This window comes from Herpailurus yagouaroundi, unplaced genomic scaffold (genome assembly GCF_014898765.1).
Source record: "Herpailurus yagouaroundi ecotype Mexico unplaced genomic scaffold, PumYag 141, whole genome shotgun sequence".
Lineage (NCBI taxonomy): Eukaryota > Metazoa > Chordata > Mammalia > Carnivora > Felidae > Herpailurus > Herpailurus yagouaroundi.
Genome location: NW_024412396.1, coordinates 75,569,222 through 75,575,936, shown reverse-complemented (window position 1 = coordinate 75,575,936; position 6,715 = coordinate 75,569,222). Strand labels below are relative to the sequence as shown.

The window sequence follows — 6,715 nt, the reverse complement described above, 5'->3', positions numbered from 1 at the left end:
CTTATTCCAGACCTCTTCCTCCGCAAATGCCACGTGGAGAGGAGGAGACCGGGAATCCCTCACAAGCAGAATGGGGTAATCCTGTCATCCTTTACTCTAAAATCAAACATCAAATTTCTCTCTTTTGGATTCAAACAGAAGGAATTGTTCAATTTCAGAGAAGTATTTTATCGCAACAAAGGACGCCAGGGTGGCTAAAAGAACGGGCCTCCTGTGTCTGCAGCCACGGCCGCCACGGCGGAGGCCAAATGAGCCTTGTGGACACGGGGCCGGGGCAGCCTCTCCGGCTTCCTCCTCTCTCTGAGTCACTCTTCTCTCTCCTCACTGTGGCTTCGGTGGCTCCGCCCAGGACACTTTCACCGAAGTGGCAATGACACAGACAAGCGCATCCGAAGCCATAGTCTGGACCACCCTGTGGCCAACACGCCGATGGTAGGCCTGGCCCCAGCCGCTGCCCCAAAGCTCCCCTGGGAGCTGCTCGCACTCGCGCCCCTACTCAAGGTACCTGGTGCTGTTTGCCCCATGTGTCTCCTTGGCCTTAGTCTCCCTTGTCTGTGTGCCCGCTTTTCTATGGGGTGGTCTATCTTTTTCTTGTTGATTTGCAGGAGCTCTTTATATATTTATACATCCTGGACACAAGCCTTTGCTGCTCATTCGTATTGCAACCGCCCCACCCGCCACCTTTTCTGTCGCAGTTGTGACGCCCGAAGTTTTACCTGTGTTTTAAACTCAGCGAGGGATTTCAGGGGGCCTGGGTGGCTCAGTCGGTTAAGCGTCAGACTTTGGCTCAGGTCAGGATCTCGAGGTTCACAAGTTTGAGCCCCACATCTGGCTCTGTGCTGACAGCTCAGAGCCTGGAGCCTGCTTCAGATTCTGTGTCTCCCGCTCTGTGCCCCTCCCCTGGTTTCTCTCTCTCTCTCTCTCTCTCTCTCTCAAAAATAATAAATAAACGTTAAAAAATAGTAAATAAACTCGGCGAGGGATTCCAAACGTTGTTTTGCACTATCTTTTGTTCACACATAATCACCCTTTTACAGGTTCTTCACGTTTTTCTGTATTTTCGTGTCTACACCTGGGGTCGTTTTCCTTTAGCCCAAATGCACACGGTTCCTCCAGCCTTGCTCTTAGCGCAGGGCGTGGGAGACTTGTCCGGGTCTGATGCACTCTCTCCCGGGAGGGTGTTTTCCGCGGCCCTCTCCCAGGGTGTCTTCGGCTTCTGCGACTTCTCTTGGGCGTCAGTCACCTTTCCTGCTACTTCGCGTGCCTGTCGTGACTGGGGAGCCGTGGAGGCTTGGGGCTGTGTCGTGTTCCCTCTCGCATCGTTCATTTTCTTGTTTTATTGAGCAACTCAAACAGTAAATGCTGTCCCTTCTGTGTGGGATCTCTGTGCCGTTAGCTGAGCTGCTTGGATTGTGTCCCCTGCCCGCGTGGCTCACAGACCAGCCAGGGGTTTGAGCAGAACTTATCAGGGGGTATTCGGGGCTCCCCTTCTGGGGTCTCCTCTCGCCTTCCAGCCGCTGCGACCACCCTCAGCTCCACCCTCTGGTGCTTCAAGCGGCAAGACTGTGGGTTCCGCCGGGGTTTTAGCCTGCCCTCCGACACAGGGCGCCAGCGTGGGATGTGAGTCCCTCCTCCTGCGCGTCCACGTCCTACAGCCTGGGTCTGGGTGCCACCGCGCCCGTGCTGTTGGACAGGTGTCTCCGTGTCAGCGATTGTGGACGGTTGTGCACGGAGCTGGTCCGATCGGAGACGCCCGGCCTTTGCTGGGAGTTGCCCTCGGGCAGTTAGGACGGAGGAGGGCTGGAGCCCACAACCCGATCTGGACGGAGCAGGGCAGATGGGGGCGTCACTTGGTGAGACCCGGTCTTGCTCTGGCTAGCCTTGGTTTAGGGGCTGGTCTCATCAGAGATTTAACGGGGAGCCTGGCCGGGCACAGCACCAAGATTTCACAAGTGTTTTGGGGTGTGTGGGACCAACGGTGTGTCGTGTCCGAGGACCTTCTTGCCCCCGTGGCTGTGGGAAGCTTCGCTGGGCTCTCTTTCGGTCACCAAGGCTCCCCGCCTGGGGTGAGTTCAGTCCTCAGCCCAGCGCCCAGAACCGGCGGTCGTCAGCCCTCCGAGGGCTCTCCTGTCTCCAGGACTTCAGCTGATTAGGCCACCATGGCCCCACAGCTCTCTGAGCCTTAGCACAGAGGCTCTAGTGTGTGTGTGGCCCCTCTCGGTCCCCAGAAGGAGTGAGACCTTCCTGGGCGGGGGGGGGGGGGGGAACCACCCTTCCTGCCCCTGCAGGTCCAGCACCCCCAGCCTCCCGGGGAATAAAGATCAAATGAGAGGCAGGACCAGAAAGTCTGTTGAAATCACTGCTTCTCACATGGCCTTTAAAACAAACAAACAAAAAAAGCCCAAACTTTTAAAACTGGGGGTGCATTTTGCCCCAGCGATACCAATCCTGGGACTTGTCTCAAGGCGATAACTTAGACGGATGGGGCGCGTTCAGGGTGGTCCGGCCGTAGACCAAGATGGTGACCTTGGAACCAGCACTGAGAGGGAGTGGCCAGGGTGCCGACGGCAGAACCGTTCACAACGTTGAAAGAAAAACCCTACGAGCGGTGAATTCCCAATGGTAGGTAATTTGTTGAAAAAAATTTTGGGGGGCGCCTGGGTGGCTCAGTTGGTTAAGCGGCCAACTTCGGCTCAGGTCACGATCTCACTGTCCGTGGGTTGGAGCCCCGCGTTGGGCTCCGTGCTGACCGCTCAGAGCCTGGAGCCTGTTTCAGATTCTGTGTCTTCCTCTCTCTCTGACCCTCCCCCGTTCATGCTCTGTCTCTCTCTCTCTCAAAAATAAATTTAAAAAGTTAAAAAAAAATTTAAAAAAATTTTTTGGTTTACACGTAGTTTGAAGTCACAGTCACTAAAATAATTGTGGCAGATCTGGTGGAATATCGTGTTCTGTTACTGACGGAAGTCAGCAAATTCCAAGCCGGCCTCTGTGCACCACACTTTGGGGATTCGTATCTTTCGGTCGTCTGTATTTTCTGACTTTTTAAAGTAATGACGACTTTTCTGGGGTGTGTGTGTTTGAGGGACGATTTGCATGCAGTGAAACGCACAGGCATTTGTCAAGCAGACGGTGGGACCTGCACCCGGGACAAGGTGGGACGAACTACCCCCCCTTCAGAAGGCTCCCCCGTGCCTGATTCTGGTCCATGATGTGTTGTGGATGACAGATTAGTCACAGGAAGGTGAGTCGAGGCCAGAAGAGAGTCTGAGCGCTGAGAGGTGGTCACGTGGTCCTATCACAGAGCCCCTGTGGCCCGGTGGGGGGCAAATCTGTGCCCTGTTCCTGGTGCCCTGCAGGTGCTGTGGTCTCGCGACCGCCGGAGGCTGCCATCCCTCCAGTCACCCGGGGGTCACCTGGCCAAAGGCACGGAAGGCCTTTGTGACTGGGATGTCACCTGCCCTGGGAGGGGATGCTGCATTCCAGGGACACAGGTCTTTCTATCTCAGCTGCTGGCGCATATCAGCCCTTCTCAGGACCCACCTGGGGCCTCAGTGGCTGTGGGGTGACACCTCCCAGCAGCCTCTTGGGCAGAGGCAGGCCATCGGGGGCCAGGGCCCCTGGAGCTGAGCACCACAGGCTGGGGGCTTAGACGACATTGGTTTCTCGTTCTGGAGGCTGAAGTTCAAGGGCAGGGTGCAGGCAGGGTCAGGTTCCCGGAGGAGGCCCTCCCTGCCCGCAGAGGCCACTTTCTTGCTGTGTCCTCCCACGGCCAGCGGGCTCTGGGGTTTCTGCTCTCGTGAGGGTGCCACCCCACCCGATCAGGACCTTATGACCTCATTTAACCTTGACATCCCCCCACCCCCACCCTGCCCAGGCCTGTCTCCAAATCCAGTCACACTGGAATATGGGCTTGAACACGTGAGTTGGAGGGATACAGTTCGGCCCACAGCAGACGGCTATCGAAGCAGGGCCCGCAGAAGGGACCCGGAGCTCCTGGTCCTGGAGGGCACTTTCCCGCGTGGACCCCCACGCCCCCTGGTCTCTTCGCAGGTGTCCGCGGGGCCAACCCTCAGTCTCCAGAACGCTAGGGGGTCCTTTCTCCCACAGCTGCGCCTGAGGGGTCTGGGGGCAAGGTCTGGGGGCAGGGCCATCCGTGGGCGTGGGGGTGGGGCCATCCCAGGGTGTAGGGGCGGGGCCGGCTCTGGGCGTGGGGGCGGGGCACGCGGGGACAGCCCGTGTCCGCTGGAAGGCGGGACAAGTGCGCAGGACCACCGGGAAGCACGCACTCGTGTCCGGCAGGGGGATTGCTTCTCTGGTCAAGGTAAGAATTAAAACACCTTCCGTTAAGTACTGTGGCGCTCATTTATTTATTATGGAGGCTAGTGAATAACTCGGCCTTCTTGAAGGGGGACATTATTTGCCCCTCGCCGCCCCAGAGTCCCTCCCAGCTTCACAGGGCCCCGCGAAGTAGCTGGTGGAGGTTTGCTGTGTATGTGTGGCAGGGGGGTGGTCCCGGCCTCCCCAGGCCCCCAGGCCCTGCTGAGAGACGAGGGAATGGCCTCGTCCACTACCAGCAGGCTTCCTAGGGGCCCCTCTAACCAGCCACGGGTGCCCACCCTGCCGAGGCTAAGACGTCTCAGCAGAAGAGCAGACCTCCCGGGGTGGGAGGCGTCTTCCCCACCAGGGCCCCTCCATGGCCTGTCTCCTCTGTCCTGTCCCGGTTCCTGGCTAATGCGGGCTCTTGCCCCGTCCCCCCGGGGGGACCACAGAAGGAGGACAAGGATGGACCCCAGGGGGAAACCCGGGCACTGAGGTTGTCTGGAACGGGGCGGCTGCGGGGCGGTGGGGAGGGCCAGGAGGAGGTGGGGGTCTGGCCCTCCAGGGCGAGGGCTGTTGAGAACAAGGTGATGGCTGCTGGGGAGCCCACCTCCGCCCTCGGCCTCGGCGCCCGGGCGGGCGATTGGTGGTTAGGGAGCCCTCGCCGGGCGGGGGGCTTGCTGAGGGCACTTGCAGGGGGAATATGCCTCCCACATGAGCTCCCCCACCCCCCCACCCGCGGGGGCCCTACAACTCTCCGTTCCGACACCGTCCTCCTGGGGACTGGCCTCAGCCCCCTGGGTCCCACAAGACTGCCCCTCCCCCAACTCCGGATGCCGGTGGCCGTCCCGGTTGTCACCTGTGCCTCTGAGCAGCTGGCTATAGATCGGAGGTTCCAGTGACTCCCTCCGTGGGCCCACCTGGTTGGCTAGGGCAGCTCACAGGGAACACTTTACTTCGTCGATCAGCTGGTCATCGTCAAGGCTAGAACTCAGAACAGCCCAAGAGCTGCAGAGCCGGGCAGGGCGAGGGGAGGGGAGGGGTGGAGCCCCCTCGAGCCCTTGAGCACACGGCTGTCCCCAGTCTCCAAGAGTTCAACCGCCCGAAGCTCTCTGACCCCAACCCCGTCCTTCTTTGGCTTTTTAGGGAGGCTTGATCAAGTCATTGGCCATAGGTGATCCATTCAACCCCCAGACCCTCTCCCCTCCCAGAGGCCAGGTGGTTCCTGCTCTCAGATCACAGGCTTGGATCCCTGGCCACCAGTGCGATCCTAGGGGCTTTCCAGCGTCTCCCCATTATGATACAAAAGACACCTTATTGGCTCTTCTCACTTGGAAAACCCCAGGGGGTTAGGGAGCCAGAAGCGCGATGCATAGCAAACATACATTTGGTCTCACGGGAGGCGTCCCCCGTCCCCCTCGGGCTCGGGGGACACGCGACTAGGCCGGGCAGCTCACGACACAGAACCAGAGCCAGAATGCGCATTCTCGGGCCACAGGGGCCAGAGGCGCCGGTGCGCGTCCCCTGCTCAGCGTGTGGGGCGCTGTCACGGGGACAGATGTACCGAGAATGTGATGTAGATAAGCATGAAGACCTCAAATCAAATACAGCCAACGGGTTAGATCCACGCGAGTAGATAAAGGGGTCCTTTATCAGTAAGAAACAAGAAAAAAATCATGAGAAAAGGCAGCAGTAGGTTTGGCAACCATGATCGTAGACGACAAATGGGGACCCGGGCAGCCGAACCTGGGGCAAGTCGTGAGGGCAGGGCCAGCACGGGCAGGGCGACAGGAACCACTGCAGGTAAGACTGGCCGTGTAGAGCGGCAGCGGGAATAAGGCGAGGTGGAGGCCCCCCCGCCCCCGGGGCACAGGGGGGTGTGGTCACCCGTCCACCTGCCCAGGGAGGGCACCACGTCAGTGGGGAGGCAAGGGTCAGCAGTCGGGCCACCCTGAGCTCTCAGAGGGACAGATCCACACGGGGACGTGCAGGGTCAACACCGTCGCAGGAAAGGCCAGCTAGACGGCAGGGGGCGGGCAGAGGGACACAGACCTGGGGCAGGTGTGGGAGGAGCAGCACCAGCAACGGATTTCACAGGAGCCTGAGCCGCGGAGGGACTCGTGGTCAGAACCTGCACAGACGCTCGGAGGAAAACAGAGGACGAGGAGGAGACGGTTAGTGTCCCTGCAGGAGACGGGGGCCCACGGGCAGAGAGGCCCACAAAGCCCATGCGGTACCCTGTGCGCCCCTCCACGTGGGCCACGTGGGCCCCTCCGTGTATTCGCCTCCGTGTGCACCCCTCCGTGTGCTCCCCTCCTCCCTGGCCCCTCCACGTGGGCCCCTCCGTGTGGTCCCCTCTGAGTGCTCCCCTCCGCCCGGGCCCCTCCACGTGGGCCCC

The 6,715-nt window shown here is 60.0% G+C and overlaps 1 long non-coding RNA gene across 2 annotated transcripts; it reads right to left on the bottom strand.

The window, feature by feature from the left end:
* Window positions 1-4,348: 4,348 nt before the first annotated feature.
* Window positions 4,349-6,597, bottom strand: LOC121032356 (uncharacterized). Of its 2 annotated transcripts, XR_005791253.1 has the most exons (4): window positions 6,370-6,596; window positions 5,649-5,964; window positions 5,177-5,301; window positions 4,349-4,539 (listed from the first exon to the last, which is right to left on the bottom strand). It is a non-coding gene; the product is annotated as an uncharacterized LOC121032356 (long non-coding RNA). The 2 variants fall into 2 exon arrangements; XR_005791252.1 differs by having other exon boundaries at window positions 5,177-5,964; window positions 6,370-6,597.
* Between the last annotated feature and the right edge of the window lie 118 nt (window positions 6,598-6,715).